The sequence below is a fragment of the Pavona decussata genome, unplaced genomic scaffold (assembly GCF_977016875.1).
Source record: "Pavona decussata unplaced genomic scaffold, jaPavDecu1.1 SCAFFOLD_100, whole genome shotgun sequence".
NCBI classification, from domain to species: Eukaryota; Metazoa; Cnidaria; class Anthozoa; order Scleractinia; family Agariciidae; genus Pavona; species Pavona decussata.
In genome coordinates this window covers 1,374,308-1,386,554 of record NW_028145515.1, presented here as the reverse complement: position 1 = coordinate 1,386,554, position 12,247 = coordinate 1,374,308, and the positions used below count along the sequence as shown (strand labels likewise).

The following is a 12,247-nucleotide window of genomic DNA, read 5'->3' as shown; positions in this document are numbered from 1 at the left end:
TTTCTTATGTTTAAATGAACTGTAACTTTTATCAAAGACCCCTTAAAACTTAGGCCTCAAAACTATAAAAACACGTTAACTACCGGAGTATAATATAAATATAAACAACGTAAATTATATTATACCTTTTCGATTTGCGAGTAATCGGCGTTCTAAAGCGCCACTCGATTATTAGAACCCTCGAACCGACAAGCAATTAACAAATACTGAGTAGTACTAATACTCGAACTGACAAGCAATTAACAAATACTGAGTAGTACTAATACTCGAACTGACAAGCAATTAACAAATACTGAGTATCAGTAACGGTAACAGGTAAAAAGCTATCAAATCATCTACATGTATTTATATTTGTAAAATTCTTTCATCAAACACCCGCTTTTAATATCTCTATAAAATGTCTTGTTATAATCGAAGTGGATTCTAATCATTTCAATGTGATAGAAAGTTCCTCCATTAGTCTTTTTAAAGCTATACCAAGTGCAGCGAATTCACTTCATCTCTATAAACTGGAGTCGTTGGACAATCCTGTTTTTACGTTTTCGTAACATTACATCGGGTACCAACGGAAAACAATGGGCTGATTTACGCGGTGAATGTCACAAAAAATTCAATGGTAACTTTCCTTCCAAACATCAATTTAACAAAAAAAAAAACGTAATTGACTGCTTTTGAATGTGTAAAACAATTACTTTGTATAACTTGGGTGTAAGCATGACCGGAGTACAACTTTTGACAAATGTTGTCAGTAGTCAACATTTCCCGTTGAGAGCCGTGATGCTTTCAATATTGGTTATACTGATTCCTACAGACCAATGCCGGTTACGTTTCCTTATTTTTGCATAATAATAAAAATAACACCTTTTTGCTAAACAGTAAAAACAAATTGTACTTTGCTTGTTTTTAACACTTTCTCGGCCCATCATAAAATCGTCGCTTTGTGAATTATACTCTTTTTATGCCTTTAATCCTATCGAACATTATATCAAAAGATAATTTCTCAGCAGGAAAAAAAAAACAAAGGCAAAACGACAACAACATGGACACTGAAATAATCCCTTCGCGCTAGCGTATTTTGAAGCTTATCATAGTCAAACTCTCTTTTGAGAAGACCAAGGTGTGACTTTTGTAAGCGTAACTGCGCTTCTGCTGGAATCTGCAATAGGGAGGGATCGAAGTGAGGAGAACAGCGCTTCATACAGGTTTGCTTGACGCAGTAGAATTTGATGGTGTGTGTTACTGATGGACGTTTCTTCATTGGGGTCTGGACATAGCCACTTTTCCTCGTGCGAAAAAACAATATCAAAAGGGGATGTTATCTTTTGTCTTCGGGGAAACTCGATGCGGCATTGCTTACATTGCTCTGCGTTAGGCACATCGTCAAGGAAGCAAAGGACGAAAGGCTTGTTGTTGTGGTGAATCGGCGTAAAGAGACGCTCATTGTACGGCTGACAAGTTTCTTGTGAGGGTTGCCTGTTTGGTCGCCATGGATTCTTGTGCGAGTGCTACCTTACTTTCCATGTGTGTTTTGCAAACAAAGGTATCGGTAGGCTTTGCCGCGCTTGAGAAGCGAGGTGGCTTGGTAAGAACAGGAGGTGGCAAAGAATATCAAAACAATTCTTCGTGCTGGAAAGTAATCTTTTAGTCTAGCATTTTGAGGAAATATTTACAGAAGTACGCGTCAGGTAAGACTTCTTTTGTTCGAGACTCACGATTTGTTTCAGTCACGCGATTGAACAGTTTAGTCACGCCAATTCTCAGTTATGTCACGCGATTCAGTATTTTTGATCGGTTTACCTAACTGTCAATTAATTAGTCCTCGTTTTTCTAGGGGATAAATAACACGCTAAACAATTAGTGTCGTGTTTTTTAGTCAATTAGAGTCTTCAAATAGGCATGACAATAGCAATTGAATTTATAAAACGCGCAAATGAAACTTACTTGTAAGGGTGGTGAGGACTCCTGTATCATTCAATTACCCTTCCAAACCCAGAATTCAAGTTTGACTGAAGGTGGTTCAACAAAGTTACTGATAAAGTGGTTCAAACTTTTGAGTCTGCGAATGGAATCCTAAAGTGTGACATTTCAGATGAAAGCTACTGAGCAGTACTTTTCTGTGGTGCTGTTTATTATGCTGTATAAAGTGGTTGAAATGTTCGAGTCTGTGAATGAAATCTTAAGGTGTGACCATTTGGGTGAAATGTACTGAGCAGTACTTTCCTGTGGTGCTGTTTGTTATGCTGTATAAAGTGGTTCAAACTTTTGTGTCTCTGGTTAAAATCCTAAAGTGTGACCATTCAGATTTAAACTACTGAGCAGTACTTCCCTGTGTTGCTGTTTATAATGATGTACAAGGTGCTTCAACGCCGTTGAGTCTGCAGAAGAAAACTTCACCAGTAAAATTAAATGTTATCTTATATGCACCTAAGGTGTAAAAAGAATTGACGAATTGATAAGATTGTTAATTGATTGATTGATTGATTGATTGATTGATTGATTGATTGATTGATTGAAATGAAAGCTACTGTCCTTAAGAGTGGTCCTTTCCTGTATTTTTGCAGTTATTTTGCTAGGGACAAACTGGTTATAACATTTAATTCTGTCGATGAAATTTTAAGATGTAAAGCCGTGGCCAAACGACGCATGACAGTCAATGATAGTTCATGATAGTCAAAACTTTCATCAACTATTATCAACTATCAAGTGGGTGGTCAAATGGCTCAAAGAAACTTTTGATAGCCAACGATAGTTTGTCGTGTGCTTCTAGTGTCAGGCACCTGCAGCTGGCCAGTCTACACGTCGCAAACATGGCATTGCCTGCAAGTTACAAAACTTTGCATGGATGAATCTTTTGCCGCAAAGACGGCGGCGGCATGCTTCGTTTTCTTTCAGTTGTTGGAAGAACTTACAGGAAATGAATTCTTGAGAGTGCTGGTGGAGAAAACAGCTGACCAAAGAACTATCATCGACTATCACGCGCGTGGTCAAACGGTAGGAAAAGGTATCATTAACTATCATGAGGATCGAATTACTTTGAACATGCTCAAAACGAATGACAGTTGATGATAGTCGATCATAGCGCATAATTGGTGGTCAAACGACCGTGCAAGTTTTACTGGTAACTATCATTCACAGTCATCAACTATATATCATTGACTATCATGCGCTGTTTGACGAAAACTCCCTGGTAGTGCATTCTGTCTGGAGTGCTCCCTACCAGGAGTGAAATTGAAAAGGTCCAAACATGGCGAGAAATAATATTGTTAATGGAAACAAAATACAACCTTTTTAAGGAGCAGCTTGTGTCACTTTTATGCTATTTTATCTTTTTACGTAGTTGAAATTAATGTAGTTTTAAGTAACTTTATTCATCATTATCAACTGTTGGTACACGTAGTTGCTACATTTTCTCTCTCACTTGCATGATAGAGTCTTTTTATACTGAACATACAACTCCTTTGCTCCTTCCACTCAAATGTATTCATCTTAAAATATACATAACAAATTGTCATCCCAAGCCCAAGGGACTGGGAGGGGAAGGAGATTAAAGCGTTCCTATCTGTTATTTGTAGCTCTGAAGCAAGGCAGCTATACGTCGGCCATGTGGAAACCCAAGGTCTCAGAAAGTCTTTTGCCACATAGAGAGCAAACCCCCGTCTTCTGTGCACTTTCTAAGTGTGGTGATATTGAATTACCCATTCTATGAACAAGGAAGGCTTATTCGTCGAAATAATCACTAATTTTTGACTTAAAGTTCTGCTCATGTAGCAAGTTGCAATCAGTGTTGTTTTGTTGATTGGGCTTAGTAGCCTGGCTCTCATGTTGGTGCGGTTACCATGCCATTCCCAAAATGGCCTCTGCTGGAAAGAAACATGTTCTTTTGACGGGATCCCCAGGTAAAGAATACTTTTGTTTAAACTAGAAATAGTGTTCACTAGAGATGCTCCCGGTTTTGAATAGTTGTTTTGGCTAGATTGCAGAATACCCGTCCCACCAAATATCTAACTTAAAAACTGCTCCCGCAGTCGTGTTCTTAAACTGAAATGAATGCTGCTCCCGCAGTCCCGCAGTCGTCGCGCTACACATGAACATACCTCGTTTTTTAATCCGTGAACCGAAACAGGCACGCTACACTCGTTCTTTAAACCATGAACCGAAACAAGCAAATCCATGAGCCGAAACTTAGAGCGGTTAAGTAACCATCGACTCTGGGACTGCGGGAGCACTTGTTTGACTCACTTTATCATTTGAATCAATCATTTTATTTCAATAATATAAAATTCAACAAATTAGAAAAATGTACAACACGCATATAGCAAAGCTAATCATTCATCGACTCTGGGACTGCGGACTGCGGGAATCTCGTCCCCAGAGCCCATGCACGTTTTAGGCCAAATTAATAAAAATAAGGCAAGGTGATTTTCATATTAAAAGGCATTAAAGTTTGTATCTGACAGATTTAACTACAACCTTGGTGCTGACCAAAAGGAACGCGGCCTCTGGGAACGAGATTGATTTAAAGGACGATGTTCACGGTTAAACGCATGCGCGAGCAGACCGGCTCAAAAAATAAATTGTACGGGTCGACATTAAATTCGACGTGATCTTGTGGTGAAATAATCTGTTGAAATCGTGCCCGAATTTTGATCATCTGCTCTTTGTTCTCCACTTTTTGTAATCTAGTGTTTCCTTGTGTAAATACAAGTTCATTTTTTGTAAGGTTGAAAGTTTTTTAGCCGCCGAAATCGACATTTTAGTTGATGGATCGTCAAAAGGGTGATTTACACGGTACGACTTTGTCACATGCGACAAGCTTACGACAGGGCTACGACACGAATTGTTTCATGTAAATCAAACCTACAACTCGCTTACGACTGTCGTGTATGTCACAAAAAATGTTGTAGGATTTTGAAACATGTTTCAAAATCCTACGACAATCGTAGGTATAGGCAATGTTGAATGACGAGAGTTGTGTGCCATTTTTTGCATGACGCAAGCAGCGCGCGCTCTAGGAATCGCATGCGACAGTCGTAAGCAAAAGTTGTACCACCTAAATCGGCCTAAAGGAGACGTCGTGGCTGACCGGCGAAGGGACGTTCTGTGGACTCTATGGAAGCACAGGAATAAAAGTGGACAGAGTGGAGGGGATGTAGATGTCCTGTATGGTTAACAAGATACATCCACCTACCGTGTGAGTCTGTTTAAAATAGACAACGATTTCGCGGAACATCTGCTTTCGCTGGAAATGGCATTAAGGTCAGTGGTTGCAGGCATGTACTTTACCACGGCTGGCTTTGGATCAACTCCAGACTTCCAATTCCCCTCGACAGTACCCTGATGGCAAGTCTCCTCACATTTTCCTTTTTCCGTGTTTTGTAACAAATTCTTTGTACAAATAAAACAGAGAGATCATGCAATCTTCGGTGTATGAGCTGAAGAAATATTTCACAACTTCAGTGACTTTCATAATGCAAAAAATTAATTTTCGATTTCACTCACGGGGATTTTCTAGATTTCAATCGTACTGTTTGTACATATGGAAGTCAACTGTCAAATATGGAGGATTCAACGGACAAACAGCATCAAACATCAGTGTTTTGCTTTGGATGGAAAAAACTGATACGAGAAGTGAATAAATTTGTGATCAAAATTTGATCACAATTAAAGTATGTGTGAGTTAGTTGTAGTCGTCTATTTAGAGGGCTCAAATAGCGGGCAAGAGAAAAAAACCCAAAATATTTGCGGCAAACTACAAAATCTATTGTAAGGCATTCATTTATATATAAAATTATGGTTATTGCAAATGGCAAACGCAGTTTTGATTTGCCACCACAGCTGCGTTTTCTCAAATGCATTCCTGCATCTCGCCTGAGGACTCTCAGTGTTGTTGATACTAAATGGTCGCATCGCCTCTTGAAGCTTGCGGATTTCTCGTTCTTCGCCTTCTCGCTGGTCTAGTAAAATCAGGCTATTGAACGAACACACTATAGTTAGTTTATCACTGAATGTTGATGAAATGCTGGTCCTTAGTAAGTAAGTTTGAGGGAGCTACTCGGCTTTTCGAACCGGGCATAATCAAAAAGATCCATGCCGCGAGATATACTGTAATACATTGTACTAAAATAAAACCGTATGCGTTCGCATAAGTTCTGGCATTTCTTGGATATCATGAGAAATCTGCACGAAGCGTTGCAAAAATCCCATGTGTGTTTTACATGGGCAGTCTTTTCGTTTCTTTCTGAAACGTGACTGGAACATTGGCCGGTCAATTTTATTTCATGCCAGCAAGTTCTAAGACTTGCCCGCCGTATCCCGCTGGTGTTGTGTACTCGCTTCTAATTGATCCAAAAACAATAAGCTTGACAGCGCCTACGTCATCGCTCGCACATGCGCCAAACCGTGAAACTCTTCCTTTAAATTTCATTGTCTCTTGGACTACGGGAGCACTCCTTTAGCAAGATATTTAATGGGCCGGGTATTCTGCAATCGCTCCGTTGTTTTTGACGATTTGTATTGAATATAAATATTGTGTATACGACTGTTGTAAATTTGCATTTCAACTATTAAATAAATATTCATATGCATAGAAATAGTCAACACATTACTTTGTAAATCTGACAAATAATGAAAATTTTCTATCATCATACAATATTGTATTTCAACATTGTTTGACTATGTAATATTTGGGAAAACATGAAAAAAAATTGCAACAATGTATCACTAGAAATTATCATGAAAAAATTCCATGTATATGTACACGCGGAGAATTCTAGAGTGCCTCCTTGGGTTTTGGCCTCGAGGGCAATAATAGTTGATTATAATGATGTATCCCAAAACTCACACTGTTTACTTTATATTCCTAGGAAGCCTATGGTCCATAAGCACCCTGGCTTCTATAAACATGTAGGCTTCCTTAAGCTTGTCAGAGCCTTTTTTTTTCTTTTCAAAATATCTATCACCAATTATGTAATATTTTATTTACTTTAAATGTATGTATCACACTAATTGTATGTATTACGCTATATGTAGGTATGCTTGTATAATTATATTTTTTTATAGTTTTAGGCAAAAATAAAATTATTTATTTTTGAAAATTGAAAATTCAGTTTTAGAAGTTTTTGAAATTCTCCTAACGCTTTGGAACGATTTCCGCAAAGCTCCTTACACTAAAATGCATGTATGCACTGCTCTTTGATCATATTAGCTTACTACACTGTATAATTAGGTTCTAAGTAACAGGGTAGCCCTGCAGTAATGTCATACCAAGATGGACACCCAGATATTTGTCTCGAAGGTCTAACTAGAATGAGAAGATCTGGGTACGAGATAAGCCCTGCACACTGGTCAGATGGCTGCATGAAATTTGTTGGAGTCAGAAAATGTTTGCACAATTAATGTCTGGGGCTGTAGTCAGAAGATCTAACAATGGCACACTCAGCTACAGGAGAAAAATTGGCAACGTTATTCAATTCCAGCCAACTCCAACAGTGCATGTGCCCCATCAATCCCCTATAGAGCTTCACACGGGTCAGCCCATCAGTCAACCCCAGGCATTTCACATTTGATGGCCGTGTGACTTTCCCCTCAATACTATCGCTTTGTTTCAATGACAAGTTCATCAGCAAAGACTATAAATTCTTGGTTCATCGAAAACTGGATATTGTCACTGCCACAGTGCTACATGTGTAAGAAATACAAATCTAGGGCTTATCCGAGATGTAGTTTGGCACGAATAAGCTTCTATTTGAATAAATTTAGACAATATAGGTAAGTCCAGGATTATAGCAATCAACGTCTTCAATAACTGCAGTGTGGGGCATTTAATTTTACCAGGTCATTTGTCCTGATCAACATGGGGCATTGTGTTCCAGAAAATATCCATACCTCCCCAATAGAATGTTTTTTGGTTTGCCTCCCCACCCCTCCAGAAATTCCAGTTTAGCTCTATACTTACCACCCCCTCCCCCTTCCCCCCCAGAATTTCCAATGACCTTTCATGGGTGGGTATGGATATTTTCTGGGACTGCAGATTAGATTTTGTCATTTCTAATGTTTTCAAATTTGCTAAGATCCATTGGGCCAGTTATAAAAAGACAGTTTAGATGGTGTTTAACAAAACCATATTCTAAGCCATTTTCAATTCTGCCAAGAATCGTATCTATAAGCATTGGTTGCTGCTGACTGAAGCAAGAACGCTTCCATCCCCGACTAGAAAACTATTTATCTACTTAAAATATGTAAATTAAACACTTATAAACAGATTTGGAGGCCGACTGATTGTCTTAAGCCACGGCCTAAGTTAGACTTTGTTTGAAAATAACTGGCCCATTGTTTCTATTATTAATACTATTTTACACCTCTGGCCCCAGTTGTTCAAAGGCCGGATAACTTTATCCAGTGGATAAGTCACTATCCGACAGTTTCAATCTGTGCAAAGATTTCAGTATTTCGTCATGTACAAGCGAATATGCACACTCTAACCACAGTTTAGTTTAGGAGTGTACGAAAACCTTGGACAACGTTTAAAGTGAAGTATATTTTAGACCCCGAATAGTGTCTTATCCAGCGAATAAAGTTATCCGGCCTTTGAACAACTGGGGCCTGGAAGACAACCTGGCAATTTATTTCTTCTCTCTTTTTCTTTTCTTTTCTTTTTTCTTTTTTTTTTTTTTTTTTTTTGGACTTTGCGCTAGGGGTTGGCAAGACAACTTTGTGCAGGAAGGTTTATGAAATTCTTAAAGACAGGGGAATCCAGACACAAGGATTCTACACCGAAGAAGCTCGTAATAGTCCCAAGGGGAATAGGGTGGGGTTTGATGTTGTCACCCTAGATGGGCAACGTGGACCACTGGCAAGAGTAAAAGGGTATGTGGTACGTCAGACACTGATTTGAATGAATATATTACAACAGAGCCCAAGTGTTAAAGTCAATCCACATCACACATGACCAGCAATCTTTGAAATTTTTGTTTTGAATGGAGTTTTGAAATTAACATGTCAGCTTTGATTACATCGCCCACAAGATTTCAGAGTTCCTTGTTTCCGAAGTATTTAAAATCTTTTTTTTCAGGTAATGGGTCTCTTTCAGAAAAATTTCCAGAGAAATGTTCAATGTTCCGTTCAAATGCTTCACAATTACAAAGAGGAATAATATTTGAATGGTTATTTTATTCTCAGAAATACTGGTCACATGCGACAGACACTGACTACAAGTAGCCACAGACAGATATTTCACGTGACAAATTGTCATCTAATATATTTGAAAGACTGAGATGTTGCAGTTGGAGGGTAATATCAGAGTCATTTAAGGATACTTCCTGGGTTCAGGGGTGTCCTTTGGAAAAAAAATCGTACGCGCGCAAGTTTTAATAAACCTCTAACAAACTATATATCATTATAAAGCTTAATAAATGTAGTTTCCTATAAAAAATATAATTGAGCGATCTTTTCCTTTTTTAAGTCCCAGGAGCCAGTAGAACCTCGAATCGACCGATGGTCGTTCCATTGAATTAATCGGTTATCGAACGCCGCGCGAAGAACGAAATCGCTGCACAGTGTTATTCACAAGGCATCAATCAACAAAAAGGTGTCAGGCTTTTTCGAAATTCTGATTGGTTATTTAGATATCCACGTCTAAAGTTTGAGTAGCAAAAAATATTTGAGTCGTGTTGCGTAAACAGTCGCCACGGGAAACATATTTTGAAAATCAAAATTCCCTGACACCTTTTTGTTTGTCATTATTCCTCGAATCTTCTGGCCAAATTTCACGACAATCCGTCAAAACTACATACCCTATTAATTCGTTCAAAGTCGACATACTCTGCCAAGATTCAAGTGCGAGTTATCGCTCGATAAAGGTTTGCAGGAAAAACAAGGCTCCACAGGAGATTATGACACCTCATTAGGTGGCGAGCCAGACCCCATGGCGTCAACAACAATAGCACAGAATTTCGCGGAAAAAGTATCGCGTTGCAGACACGTTTTAGACTCCGCTGTTGTGATCGAGCGAGATGGGGAAAGTGGCGAAAGGAAAACGTAAAAACTAACCAAGAAAACGGGGAAAAACCAAGGCTAACGAAACCAGAAGCGCGTCAGCGAAGAGTTTGCCAAACTGTGCACTCCTCGGAGGAGTGCACTGATAACAGAGATGAAATCTATTGGGTAGGTTGTTCGTTTTGATTGCGTGTAATGTAATTTACGCTTCAAGCTAAAGCGATTATTCATTTTGTATCAAAGGAAATGTATAAGGAAAGAAAATCGCATTTTTCTGTTATTTAGGTACGATGGTGATTTCTTCGTAAGAAATATTCAAGATAGCGTGGAGCGGAGCAAAAAGCGAGAGAAAGGGCCACGCGGAACGCGCTATCTCCAGTATTTAATACACGTGGGCAGATACAATTCTGGTGAGTTCTATTTCATCGGTCTAATTCTTGCTGATTTTATTCCAATGTTTTATTACAAACGTGCAGTAAAACGTTATTTGGTTTTATCTCGCTGCAGAAGAAAGAAATCGGCCCAGAGGATGCAGAATATGATATTTGATATTTTCACAGGACGCTTGCAAAGTTACCCTGCAGGACTTTTGCACGGCAATCGACCTCTGTGTACTTGATTAACAGTGGATTAATTTGAAGGCCGCTGCTCCAGTTCCTCGTAATCACCTTCGACAGAACCTTCAACGTCGACTAGAGTTTCTTGGTCGAACCAAGAGCCTTTGTTGCTCTCTGCAAGATCGCGTTTTCGATCTTCGCTGAAACCTATCTTTCCCTTTTTCTTAGGCCCTGGCTTCTTCCGGGATTTTATCCACAGGCTCTTTTCGTTTTTTGATGACTTTTCCATGTGGGAAGCGCCGGCAAAGAATATAAAATTCGAAGTGAGAAATTTTCTGCAGGCGAGATGTAAACAAAATATGCTTATTTCTGAAATAAGAGCTCCCGGAAGAAGCGTTTGCCGCGAAAATTCCTCTGGGGCGTCTCGCACTAAGAAGATTATGACACCTTTTTTATTTATTTACTTTTAGATGGAAATACGTTTTCCAAAATATCTCGCGCGCTTTTTAATATTTTTCAATTTTTTTTTTCAGTAAATGTTAGATAAAATCCCCAAATTCTATTTGGTCGAAAAAAATGTTTTTTCCCTTTTTTACCCTATCGAACCCAGGAAGTACCCTTAAGTCTTATATCATGAGTGTCTATTTAGGGATGGTCAAACTGCAAGAGGGAGAGCATCTCCCTCAGTTGGTAATTACTTAGTGGATGTCAAGTCATTTGAAAACAGCTTGCACTTCCCACAATCAAGGTATCCTCTCATAGATCAACATCTTAACAGAAGTATTAAACTGTAGCTGGAAAATGGGTTGGAACAATGATTAAATGTACACTGTAAGGCATTTTGAATCAGAGCCTTTCATTGCCACCTTTACTTTATTATTATTACACTGTGTAGTAATTTTTTTAATTGTGCCAAAAAATAACGTTGAAGTTAACTTGATCATTTACAACCTTAACCAGGGTTCAAAGTTTATTTTTGACTTTGGGAGCACCTGTGCTACCAGGTGTAAATTTCTAGGCGCACTGCCGAAATTTTAGGCACGCAGCCAAAAATTTTAGAAGCACAACTTAAAATAGCACCAAAAAGAAAAATAAGAAGCTTCAGAGATTTTATCAGTGATCATTGATAATGGTGTCATGACGACACCCAAACGTTGTTCATTTCTTTTGCTTAATTTTCGCTTGCCGATCGTTTACCAGCATGGTAATGTTTTATTTCAATCGCGTGTTTGTTTCTTTCAGTCTCTTACTGTACGTTTGCGATAGCAATAATACTGTTTCCTTTTTTAGAATATTACAAGTTATGGTACGTTAACTGAAATAAAATTCATTGTTTCACAGGAAATACGTAACACTTTTGCTTGCCTTGAAGAAAAAAAGTCTCTTAACCCAGATTTTTTAGACATTCTTGACTCTTTGATATCAGCAAAGCGAACTAAATTGCTCGAGAAGCACGTGTTTCACAAGGTTGCCTTCACTCGTACGTGTCAGCGGTGCGGTCACAAAACCGAGAAGAGTCTGGGGTGGGTTGAAACACGGACAAGAAATGGACTTGGGAAAACAACCAACAAACACACACTGATGCAAGAAAAACGGTGTAACTTTATTATGTGGAACCTAATTGCGTTACATCCACATTTGAATTTATAATTTCAAGCTTCTGTTTCGTGTTTAATCAGGCAGAGTACACAATAACT

The 12,247-nt window shown here is 38.7% G+C and overlaps 3 protein-coding genes and 1 pseudogene across 6 annotated transcripts in view; 1 reads left to right on the top strand and 3 right to left on the bottom strand.

Moving 5' to 3' along the window:
• Window positions 1-12,247, bottom strand: part of LOC146472238 (E3 ubiquitin-protein ligase TRIM45-like) — a 212,711-nt gene that overhangs the window by 118,911 nt on the left and 81,553 nt on the right. The window lies entirely within an intron of this gene.
• Window positions 1-12,247, bottom strand: part of LOC146472241 (E3 ubiquitin-protein ligase TRIM45-like) — a 70,897-nt gene that overhangs the window by 16,975 nt on the left and 41,675 nt on the right. The gene's annotated exons all lie outside the window — the stretch shown is intronic.
• The window catches only part of LOC146472244 (E3 ubiquitin-protein ligase TRIM45-like), a 66,544-nt gene that overhangs the window by 43,966 nt on the left and 10,331 nt on the right, over window positions 1-12,247 (bottom strand). The window lies entirely within an intron of this gene.
• Window positions 3,657-12,247, top strand: part of LOC146472242 (cancer-related nucleoside-triphosphatase homolog) — a 45,758-nt pseudogene continuing 37,167 nt past the window's right edge. The window contains exons 1-3 of the transcript XR_014866612.1: window positions 3,657-3,896; window positions 8,694-8,865; window positions 11,200-11,298. The product of XR_014866612.1 is annotated as a cancer-related nucleoside-triphosphatase homolog (transcript). The remainder of the gene's footprint in view (window positions 3,897-8,693; window positions 8,866-11,199; window positions 11,299-12,247) is intronic.